This window comes from Pantherophis guttatus, chromosome 2, assembly GCF_059756535.1.
Source record: "Pantherophis guttatus breed Tessera chromosome 2, ASM5975653v1, whole genome shotgun sequence".
Classification (NCBI taxonomy): domain Eukaryota; kingdom Metazoa; phylum Chordata; class Lepidosauria; order Squamata; family Colubridae; genus Pantherophis; species Pantherophis guttatus.
Window position 1 is genome coordinate 33,662,957 of NC_142064.1, and position 12,619 is coordinate 33,675,575.

A 12,619-nucleotide genomic window follows, 5' to 3' on the forward strand; every position below is an offset into this window, starting at 1 on the left:
TATGTTCACTATTTTTTTTCACAAAATAGTGGACATTTTTTTTATTCAAAAGCTTTATGATGAAATTAAAATGTAATTCAATATTTTACATATTATTATAATATATTTGATGTTTTGAATTTTAAGTAAAGTTTTGAAGTGATTATATTAATACGTGTTAAAATGTTTGTAAGAAAATATATAATTTAATTGTAATTTTTTAAAAAAAATTTTACTACTTAACCCCCCGCCCCCGCTTGTCCGCTATTTTTTGGAAGCAGACCTGGCAACCCTACATACATTTCTGAATAATTTGTTAAAATTCCCCAATGCGCTCTTGTCAACTCCTGAATCCTTTCTTTCACGTGTTGCCACGTGTGTGGGGAGGAGTTTGGGTGTGAAAGAATGAGAGAGTGGTACAGCCCACCTTCCAAGTTTCCCAGAGGCAATTTTTATTATTTTGAATGTTCACCTTCTATATGAAAACACTTAGAACTTAGTTGCAGACTGTTCCTGCACCCCTCAGAGCCTAACAAGTATACATCCATGCTTTCCATCTGAATTTTGACAAACAACATCCCAGGCACATTTAAATGCCCTAGTTTTTGCTGTCAGTTGCTGCTACTATCTTTCCAGTTATAAAGGAAAATGATAACCACCTACTTCCTCTTGTCATGTACAGCTGCAGCTTTCACACCTGCATTTAAAAAGCTGTTCAGCCACTCCATGAACAAACCACATTCGTATCATCCAAGTTGCATTATCAACACACGTAGCCTTCCTATTTATCAAAGATATTAAAATGTTTATTTATTTATTTATTTATTTATTTATTTATTTATTTATTTATTAAATTTATATACCGCCCTATTCCTAAGGGACTCAGGGCGGTGAACAGCGAACGATAAAAATACATGTAATACAAATGTTAATAAAAAATCAATTAAAATATACTAAACACTCTGGTCCTAGATAATTCAAGACATCCCAGTTTAAAATAAAATCAAAAAGCAATATAAAGGGAAAGTTAGGCCAGGCCGGCCTGCTGAAACAGGAATGTTTTGAGGGCACGGCGGAAAGTGCGCAGATCCGGAATCTTCTGTATCTCTGGGGGGAGCTCGTTCCAGATGGTGGGTGCCCCCACAGAAAAGGCTCTCCCCCTGGGGGCCACCAGTCGACACTGTTTGGCTGACGGCACCCTGAGAAGCCCCTCTCTATGGGAGCGTACTGGGTGGTGAGAGGCTATTGGTGGCAGAAGGCAGTCTCGTAAGTACCCCAGTCCTAAGCCATGGAGCGCTCTAAAGGTGGTAACTAAGACCTTGAAGCGCACCCGGAAGACCACAGGGAGCCAGTGCAGCTCGCGCAGGAGGGGAGCCACATGGGAGCGCCATGCTGCTCCCATAACTACCCGCGCGGCCGCATTCTGGACCAGCTAGAGCCTCTGGGTGCTCCTCAAGGGGAGCCCCATGTAGAGAGCATTACAGTAGTCCAGGCGTGAAGTGACGAGGGCATGAGTGACCGTATTTAACGAGTCCCGATCCAGAAAGGGACGCAACTGGCGAATCAGGCGAACCTGATAAAAAGACCTCCCGGCCACAGCCGTCAAGTGTTCTTCTAAAGACAGCCGTGAGTCCAAGAGGACGCCTAAGTTGCGAACCCTCTCCGTGAGGGGCAATGACTCATCCCCAATAGTCAGTGATGGCACCAATTGACTATATTGGGATGTCGGAAACCACAGCCACTCGGTCTTGGATGGGTTGAGCCTGAGTCTGTTCCTCCCCATCCAGATCCGTACAGCCTCCAGGCACTGGACATCACTTTAAGGGCATCATTGGGGTGGTCCAGGGTGGAGATGTATAGCTGAGTATCATCAGCATACTGATGATATTTCACCCCAAAACCACGGATGATCTCACCCAGCGGCTTCACATAAATGTTGAACAGAAGGGGTGAGAGAACCGACCCCTGTGGCACCCCACATACAAGGGGCCTCGGGGTCGACCTCTGCCCCCCCGTCAACACAGACTGCGACCGATCAGAAAGAAAGGAGGAGAACCACCGCAACATGGTGCCCCCCACCCCTAACTCTTCCAACCGGTGCAGCATGATACCATGGTCGATGGTATCAAAAGCTGCTGAGAGGTCTAATAGGACCAGGACAGAGGAACAACCCCTGCCCCGGGCCCTCCAGAGATCATCTATCAATGCGACCAATGCCGTTTCCGTGCTGTATCCAGGCCTGAAGCCCGACTGGAATGGATCTAGATAAGCCGATTCATCCAAGTACTGAGGAAGCTGTCGCGCTACCACACTCTCAACAACCTTCGCAACGAAGCGAAGGTTGGAGACTGGACGGTAATTAGCCAACACTGCTGGGTCCAGGGAAGGCTTCTTGAGGAGAGGCCTCACCACCGCCTCCTTCAAGGCGGCAGGGAAGACACCCTCTCTCAAGGAAGCATTTATAATCCCCTGGAGCCAACCTCGTGTAACCTCCCGAGAGGCCAGCACCAGCCAGGAGGGACACAGGTCCAATAAACATGTGGCCACGCTCAGTCTGCCCAGTATCTTGTCCACGTTTTCTGGAGTCACAGAATCAAACTCTTCCCAGGTAATATTCTCAAGACTTGCCTCCATCCTCCCTCCCGAATCTACCCAGTCAGAGTCCAAATTTTCCTGAATCTGAGCGATTTTGTCATACAGATATTGTACAAAGTCCTCGGCTCTACCCTCCAAGGGGTCCTCCCGCGCTTCCTGGTGGAGCAGGGAGAGGGTCACCCTAAACAGGGCGGCCGGGCGATTATCTGATGACGCAATAAGAGCGGAAAAATAGTTACACTTTGCCGCTTTTATTGCCACCAGGTAGGTCTTAATATGAGACCTTACCAGTGTTCGGTCAGATTCAGAACGGCTGGCCCTCCAACTGCTTTCCAGGCGTCTTTTCCGGCGTTTCATCTCCCTCAGCTCCTCGGTGAACCAGGGAGCCAGGTGAGATCGATGCCGGGTCAGAAGCCGCAAAGGCACGACCCGGTCCAAAGCTCCAGCGGCCGCCCTATCCCAGGCAGCCACTAGGTCTTCAGTCGAGCCGTGTGCCAGAGCCTCAGGAAATGAGTATCATTATTATTGTTTTTGCAATGTGAACATTTATGGCAAGTATTTCTGTTCTTGTCAGATATATATCGATGGTCGTGCTCATTTGGTTCTATGAGGAAATTATTTGGTCAATACAGCTTCAGGTTCAAAAGGTTGTTTTATTATTTACAAAATATATACATGCATACAATAATGAACAGGGTGTCCTGTTGCACCTTTTACCCTAACTGTATGACTCAGATGTTGAGAGGAGAGATAAGTTCACGTGTTGTCTTGCTGAGAGATAGATGAGAGAGAGAGAAAAAAACAGGGAAGATGTCCAAGTGGTTTCTGGGTAAGAGTCCAATAAAAGAGTTCATTGGCTGATATAGTCACATGTGATGTCTGTAAAGACTTAACCCCTTCTAGTCTCTGGTGCATCATATGCAGGCAATATTCTGACAGTTCTATTCTTTGATACATCACTATTATCTCCATACAAATATGTAAAGTCATTATTTCATGACTTCGTTACATGATTTTTATTTATTGTCAAAAATAAAAGTGAAGTCATGCATTTCATCACTTTTATGTTTAATTTCATTGACTCGCCTGGGCTCTTTTGTTTAGCTGATTTCTACCCATTTTCAAACAGTTTTTACTTCTTCAAAATAAACGCATTTTCTTTTTCTCTTTTCATCTTAAATTGTTCCTTACTCTCTTTCACTACTTGAACATTTGTATTATCCTCACATGCTGCAACAATTGTTCTCTTAAATGCATTTTTCTACTACAGCCTCTTTCATTTCCTCATTCCACTAAGTGTTCTTTATTATATTCTTGCTAAAGTAATGCCATGTAACTTCTATGGCAATCTACTAGAATGGGGAGGCAGAGTATGTTATGGGTTCCTTCTCTTAAAGACCTCTATCTAGTGGGACCAAGAAGAAAGGCCTTCTCCATGGTGGCTCTCTCCTGGTGGAATATCATCTCTTAGATCAGGGGTGTCAAACTCAAGGCTGGCGGGCTGGATCCAGCCTGTGGGGTGCTTAGATCTGGCCTACAGGGCCGCCCTCGAAAGAGCAAAGAACTGGCCCGTGGTGCCACTGCCAGCGAAAATGGAGCTCAGGAGGAAGGCATGCGGCCTTCCTGGGCTCCGTTTTCACTAGCAGAGAGCTGCAGGACGTCGAGCTGGCCACACCCATCCCAGCCACACCCATCCTATCCATGCCCACTCGGCCTACCGAGGTCAAACACAACCTTGATGTGGCCCTCAATGAAATCGAGTTTTACACTCCTGTTTTAGATGATAAGAGATAAGACTGGGCACCACCTTGATATTCTTCTGAAAGATCCTAAAGATAAGATTTTGCCAGAAGGCCTCGGGACCTCAGAGAGATACGGACCCCATCAAGTGTTTGTTTGATTGTTATCGCCAGAGGGGTGGGGGTTATTGTGTTTGTTATTTAGGACTTTATTTCTGTAAGCTGCCCAGAGTCAATGTGAGTGAATGCCCATATAAATTTTATTGAATAAACGAATAAATGATATTATTTTCCCTCTAAGCAGTTTCTTTGTCCTGTTTCCTTAGAACCATATTCCATTTTTTTTCCATAGGTGTACTATTTTTTTTCTGCAGTTGTTCTACTTTAATTTTTGCTTCCTTAATTCTTTCCTTTTTTCCATGTCCATTTTCTCCAAGATGCACCTATGTTCAGAACCTCTCATTTTCCCTACATCCTTCATTAATCCTTTTAATCTTTCATCAAAAGCAATCAAATCAATCATGCTTCTACATTTATATAAACCTAATTCTTTGTTGTCTGTATATATGAATAAATTTACTCCGAAACCCTGTTTTTTGAATAAACACATCTTTTTCTAAACAGGAACTCATCAGCCATTTATTTATTCGTATGTCTCTAGATGGCTGAATTACTTTTTCTGTATTCTCTCATCTCATTCTCCTCTATCCATTCATGTCACCTACTGGAAGAATTTTACTGCTGGCTCACATTCATTCAGAATGTTGCACAATTTCCCCCAAAAGTCGTCTCTAATTCTTCCATTATCAGCATTCACTGGAGCATAAAATGCAGTTGTCACCAGCCTCTGGGTTCCTTTTTCATGTTCACTCACAACAACCTTGATAATACAAATCCATTCTAACATATATTTTAGCTTTTTCATTCACGATTAAACCTATACTTTCACTTCCCTTTCCACTCCAAAAAAATCAGATCACTTTTATTTTTATTTATCCCTCTGCTTCCTTTTAATTCCGTAGATACTGCTTTACTGACTTTAATTTCCATTACTAATTCATGCTCTTTATTCTTCTTGCATTCCAAATTACAATGCTCCATATGCTATGATTGTCACCAATTGGACCCAAAGAAATGGATCTCCACAAGCAATCATGGTTGTTGTTAGCTAAGACTTTCACAAAATGTTTTTTAACAGTACCTTTAGTAAGAAAGATTATGCTAGGCTATTAGCTTTAATTATACCACCTTACGTGCAGGATTACCCAATTATTGTAATGTCAATATTAGCTAGTTTTAGTACCTTTTTGCCTATATGCTGCAAATACAACCAAAATCCACAAGCACACTCATTCTCTTCTATGAAAACTTGGATAACTAATGTAGACCCTACTAAACCAACATTATTTGCATTCCACCAGTTAGGAGGTATATTCATATATTGGCACACTCAGGATGCAATAGATAATTTAGAAGAAAAGCAGAAGAAAATAGCATAGATGGAGATGACATCTCAAAAATGGGAGTTCTTTTTCACAACATTCTCAGTGGGTTAACTGAGAACTATAAATTATTAGTCATCCTTCAACTAAGTTACTTGGGAAAGGTTTACTCTTAAGTGCATGCATTTAGGATTCTGACCTAAAATAGCAACCTTGTTTTTCCTGCCTGCAACTAAACGTTACTAGCCTCGCTTCCGTGAAGGAAGAATACCCACCATCTTTTTAATCCAATTATTTTCTGTAATGTATTGAGGTCTGCATGATATGACAGTTGAACCAAACATATGTTTTAAGAATACAGGAGGTCAAATCTACAACTTGAATCAAATCAATAATCAAATATGATGCAGAACATGATAATAAATAGAGATTGGCACATAAGCAACTTCATGGAATGACAGACAGTAAGCCAACAGTATTCCATTTTGAAGTCTGAAAGAACCTAAGTTAATACACTTGCAGTTCTTCCCAATTAAAATGGCCAATTAAACCTTTGTCTCTAGCACCCCCACCTGACCATGGAAGAATACAGATCTTATCAAAATTCACAAAAGCAGTAGATGCCACTAAGAAGAATGATATTGCCTTAATACATTACCGTGTTTCCCTGAAAATAAGACCCTGTGTTATATTTTTTTGAACCCTGAAATAAGCACTTGGCCTTATTGCCATGCGCTCAAAAGCCCGATTGGACTTATTATCAGGGGATGTCTTATTTGGGGGGAAACAGGGTACATTTTATACATTTGTTATTAAATTATGATTTCTTATATTCATGTAATATACTATATCAACTTGATAAAGAGAAGCAAATGTTATTGTCATAGAATTAAAGCCTATGCATTTTGAACCAGGTTCAGTAACATTGTAAATTGGTAATAGTTTTGACTCTTAAATAGCATTTATAGTTTTGATTAGCTTTGTAAATATCATCAATGACAATCAATATATATTACCTGATGTAGACTAATATTTTGCTTTCTTAGTATATATCTTAAAAAACAAGACTTTCGTGGATCAAACGTTTCTCCCCCAAGATGGAAAAACAGGCCCTTCTGTTCTTTGACTTTTCTTAACTGAGGGAAAAACTCACCCTTGTGAAGGAACCCTTTACTTCCTCCCCTAGTTCTTTCGTGCACTCTTGGCACTTTTATTTGAAGAACCCAAATGATATTTAAGATGGTTGAGCTTTCCACTGCAGTGATAAATATTTTCCTTTATGTTTGAATACCAGATTTCTTCTAGTCTTTCAAAGAGGTTTAGGCTTCAGTTGTGTCTATTTTTATATCCTTACCATGAGCATCATTTTTCCTGAATCACTGGGCTGGAACAGTTGTTGCAGAGTCATTATCCTCTTCAAATCCTCTTCTGTCTTTACGAAGATGCTTCCCTTTGGTCCTTAGAGGTTGACTCAGATAGAGATGTGTGGGACGAGATTATGAGTGAATCAGTGCCATATACTTATGTGAGAATAATAATTCAGCTTCTTTTCCCTATGTTGGGCATATACCAGGGGTGAAATGCTCCCGGTTCAGACCGGTTCGGCTGATCCGGTAGCGATCGTGATGGGTAGTTCAAAGAACCAGTAGCGATGGCGGCGCGAGGCTCCGCCCACCCACCCGGTGATCGTTACTCCCTGGTTTTAACCAGGAAGTAATGTGTTTTTTACCCTCTGTGCATGCGCAGAAGTTTTGCACATGCGCAGAGGGTCCATGCGCGCATGTGATGTGCGCAAGCAAAGTGAGCACACTTGTGTGGCTCGTGCACTTCCGAACCGGTAAGGAAGGTAAATAGATTTCACCCCTGGCATATACCCAGTTTCTCTGATGTTTCTTCTATAGATTAGAAAATAAAATTTCTTTCCAGCTTGACTTCTAAGCACTTTCATAGATGTCCTGATAGTTTCCTTCACAATAATATGGAAAAGGATAGCTGTTACTTTTTCTCAAGAACTTTTTCCATTTCTTTTTTACTTACTAATCAAGACCAAATCCCTGGTGGTCTTTCATTTAAGTATAACCAGATCTTACTGTGTTTTTTAAAAATCAGCCAAGGTCAATTATTGCCAATTAACTTAGTCACAGGAACTAAAGAAAAGTAACTGGTCCCTTGAATTTTGTGAAATTCAGTATAAATAAGCATAGAAATGCATTATGTAACTGTAATCCTGTGCAGGGACCCCTGCTGTCAGGATTCCAAGTAACATCCCCAATGAAAGAAAACTCCAAGGCTTGAGTTCCCTCAAAGTTCCATTTTATTAGAGATGTCATATTGGCACATCTGGGAAAATCCGAATCTGAAAGTTTCCAGGTTTTCCTGGAAATGTTGGGTCTGCCCGCCCCCCTCTCAACAGTCTGACGGACCGTGAATTGGCCCCCTATTTAAAAAGTTTGAGGACCCCTGTCTTAAAGTATCACAAACAAGTATTAGAATTAATGAAGCTACTAAGTGAGGTGGAATTAATTCCAAGATGCTTGGTAATGTGGAAGGAAGGAAGGGTTTAGAAATCTGGTGATACAATGGCATGTGAGAATGACCCTGGGAGATACAGGAAAAGCCACAGCCAAATGAATAGGCAGTTTAGGATTAGGGGCAAATTAAGAGGCAGCTTAGCCCACAAAAGAATTGTGAGCATAGCAAACATCTCACAAGAGATCCTTGATCTTGCCAGTCTTGCCCAGATTGGAAGCATGTCCAGATGAACTAATTCTATTTTATTGTAAGGTTACATTAACAGAATTAAACCTATCAGAAGTCTGAAAGTATATTTCTCCCCTCTCGTCTTACAGCCCAAGAAACTAGGGAAAGTCCCTCCTGAAACGTTTGCACATCCCAAGGAAACATTTCCCCAATACTACAGTTGAATTGTTACTAAGAATAACAGAATTCCAGAATAAAACAAATAACGTTGTGTTGCTTCAATTTAGAATATTGGATGTTTTAATGTCGGAGATTTTCAACAGAAATGATAAAGTGCTCCTTCAATTCTTTGACAAATTGTAATATAATAACCAGATTGGTACCATAGATAATCAATTCTAGAGCCTGGAACTTTCACATTCTGTTTGTCTCGGCAGCTCAAGTCTTCCTCAGAAGTGATTATCTGTGTCTAGGGAAAAGTCTCCCCAAGGGCTGGAGATGCCATTCACTAGCCCTGTCTCTAACGGCACCTCACCTCCTAGCAGCCATACACATGAACATTCCACTGCCTTCAGGGAGATAACGAACACATAAAAATAAATTTTATAGCATTCACTGAATGAAATTCTCCGTGCATTCAGAGCTCCAGATGACCTAGGCTTGGTAAAAGTGCTTTACCATTACAGATACCTTTATATGCACCAAGAGTCTTGGTAGTACAGTGGTTTAAAGCACCCTGTTATTAACACAGCTGCCTGCAATTACTGCAGGTTCGAATCTTACCAGGCTCAAGGTTGACTCAGCCTTCCATCCTTTCTAAGGTAGGTTAAATGAGGACCCAGTTTGTGGGGGCAATAAGCTGACTTTGTATAAATATACAAAAGTATGAAGGCTATTGCTTAACCCATTGTAAGCCGCCCTGAGTCTCCGGAGAAGGGCAGCATATAAATCAAATTAAAAACAAAAAGAAAAACACCAAGATAGTCATGTCATAACAAGGCAAGGAAAGTGTCTCCTCATAAATTAGCCTAAGATTAGCAATATCTTGCTAAATAACAGAAGGAGACAACTTGAGGCACATTAGGTATGTGCTAAACTATAATTATAAACTATAACTATAATAGCTAAACTTAGCTAAACTATGACTACCAGGAATGTAAGCATGAACAATGGGATTTACAGACTCTAGAATACATAGAAACAATCTAGTAAGAAATCTGGGGGTTTGTATACATCCACATAGGTGAGATATAAAGTATATTGCTGTACATTTTCTCAATCCACATATCAGATCTCCATTCTGCCTCATTAACAAGACTGGCAAAGGGTGTTGGGCTAACAGTACACTGTTCGATTCAGTGATTCATTCATGCCAGTGGGAAAAGCCATCACCAGTTGACATTTCTAAAGTGGTGTAGGGCTGGGTCTAGGAAAGGAAGCAGATGCTGACAGACAACAGAGTGGTAAATTTGACAATCTGTCAGAAGATGATCTATGGAGTGGGTGAGGACTCCTGCTCCTCCTTCTCCTGCTTTAGCAGGAACTCCCTTGAAACAACTTCAGTCTCCATCATCCTATACCTCTGGGTTCCCAACTTATGGATCACCTGTATCAGGGGTGAAATCCAGCAGGTTCTTACAGGTTCTGGAGAACTGGTAGTGGAAATTTTGAGCAGTTCAGAGAACCGGCAAATACCACCTCTGGCTGGCCCCAGAGTGGGGTGGGGTGGGAATGCAGATTTTGCAATATTCTTCCCCCAGGAGTGGGGAGGGAATGGGGATTTTGCAGTATCCTTCCCCTGGAGTGGGGTGGGAATGGAGGTTTTGCAGTATCCTTCCCCTACCACTCCTACCAAGCTATGCCCACCAAGCCATAACATGCCTACCAAGCCACGCCCACAGAACCAGTAGTAAAAAAAATTGAATTTCACCACTGACCTGTATCATCCTATCTTCAGCACTGGAGGGCTGACAGGCAGGTTGCTCAGTCATGTACTTTTGCTGCCAACAACTTACATGGCACAACATGAATTGTTGTGAAGTAAAAGTAGATTGTGAATGACTTGTTTGCCAAATGGGGCATTTTCCCCTACATCTGTCAACCTGCACAGAAAAAAGGCTCTATCTAAAAAGCAGATTACTTGAAGTTTTACAACCTGCTGAAAGCATCCAATAGGAACTGCGCAAATTCCAGTCCCTTCTCCACTGTCACTTTGGTAGCTGCTGAAGAACCACACTTTGAATATATAGCAAGGTTTGTATTGGCCGAAGATGGAAAACACCATTTTCAGTCCTGATCAGATCAGAAAATTCCAGAACTGTGGATGAGAGAAAGGCTATGCTATGAAGATATGATTACTGAGACATTGCCAAGCTGAAATTAGAATTTTTGTGGACATACCTCTGTCCTTCAAACATGCAGATTTGTCCTCTATTTCTGGAATTGCTGAGCTGCTTCTGATTGGCTGTATCAAATCTCACAGGATCTTAGATAAATCTCACAGGATCCTAGATAACCAATGTAGATAGAGACGGTATTTACGGTTATTACAGTCTTTATTATAGTCTTCATAGAGCCATATGAGCCATGTGGGGAATTGTGGTGGGGGGAGTGTGTTTGGGGATTGTTATGTGTGTTGGACCTGGTCTTTGGGTGTTAAGTGAATTTCATTGTATGGGTATGCTGTGTATACATGTACAATGACAATAAAGTTGTTATTATTATAGGGTCTGCAGAAGCTCTATTCCAAGTCAATACCTTTTCTTTTCATCACAAAATTAGAAGTATTCAGATCAAAAACACACATTTTGGTATTAGATTTTTTTGCAGACCCACCTCCTCCATACCTGGTTTGCTATTAGAATTAACAGTATTAAATACTTTTTGGGGGGAGATGATGGAAAACAATGGAAAATGGAGGTTTTTTTTTTCATGTTTCCAGAACTTGCTTATGGTTGCTAAGTAACTATGCAAGCAAGAGACTTGCACAATTCCTTACTTGGTTTAGCCAAAATATTGCAGCACAATTTTTGCTATTATTCAACTGGATTTTTCTTTGCTCACCATGGATTGAGAATGGTGTTTATAAGCAGGAGAATTCATATATGTTTGAAATTGAGTAGATCAACTATCTGAGAAATACCATAAGACAATCCCTGTTTCTCCCCCGAAGTGACGAATGTGGACGCACACTGGATACTTGCTGTAATCCACAGATTTGGATGCTTGCGACTGTATGGAGATGAGTAGGACCTTCAGTGTGAGTCATAAGACACTTTAGTTCTGTTACTAATGTCCCAACCTAAATAGACCACAAAGTGACTGCTTTGGGGGTGGAACTAATTAAAGTAACCACCTGACTGGTGCTCTACTAAAGTTGATTTCGTAAAGCAGAGCTGAACAATGAAAATTCTTCTTTTGAAATGATGGTGCAGGCAAAAAAAATATATATAGAAGACTGTTATAATAAGGCAATGTAGAATCTTATCTTCCTTGATACAGCAATTTTGAATACACTGTTATAAGTTTGGTAGTGGAAGCTTCTGAATCTAGTACTGTCCAGAAGTGCCAGGTTTTATATTCTGTAATTTTAGTGTATCTGAATGGCAACAACTTGGAGAACGTTTATAGTAATATGTTGTTGAAGAGATCTTATACCAAGGTGTGATCCTTTTATTCTTCTCAAAGGATTTATGACATATTAGATGTTAATCTTTAAACATTCACTGATATTTGCATTATGGTTTAATAAATCAATGAATGTCAAGGTTAGATTTATTTACATACAATAACACTTTCAGCACTGGTCAAAGAGAGAAATTACAGGCAGACGAGTTACATCCATCCAGCCAAGATATCTCCTAGTACAAATGGCATAACCTATTCATTTTATATTCCCAGAGTCATCCAGAGCAGGGGTCCCCAACCTTTCGGACCTCAGGAACCACTAAATTCATAATTTTAAATCCCACAGACCACTAATATGATCTTCCTAATGACCAGCTGGTTGGGCATGGCTAGATGGTCATGTGACTGGGTGGTCACTCACATCGAGGGGCGCCTTGCTGGCCTCCACTCACCCCTCTCCTGCCAGCCACTCCTCGCCTCCTTGCCCGGGCTCCTTAGGGCCCCAACAGGAAGCAATTGTTGGAGCTAAGCAGCCAC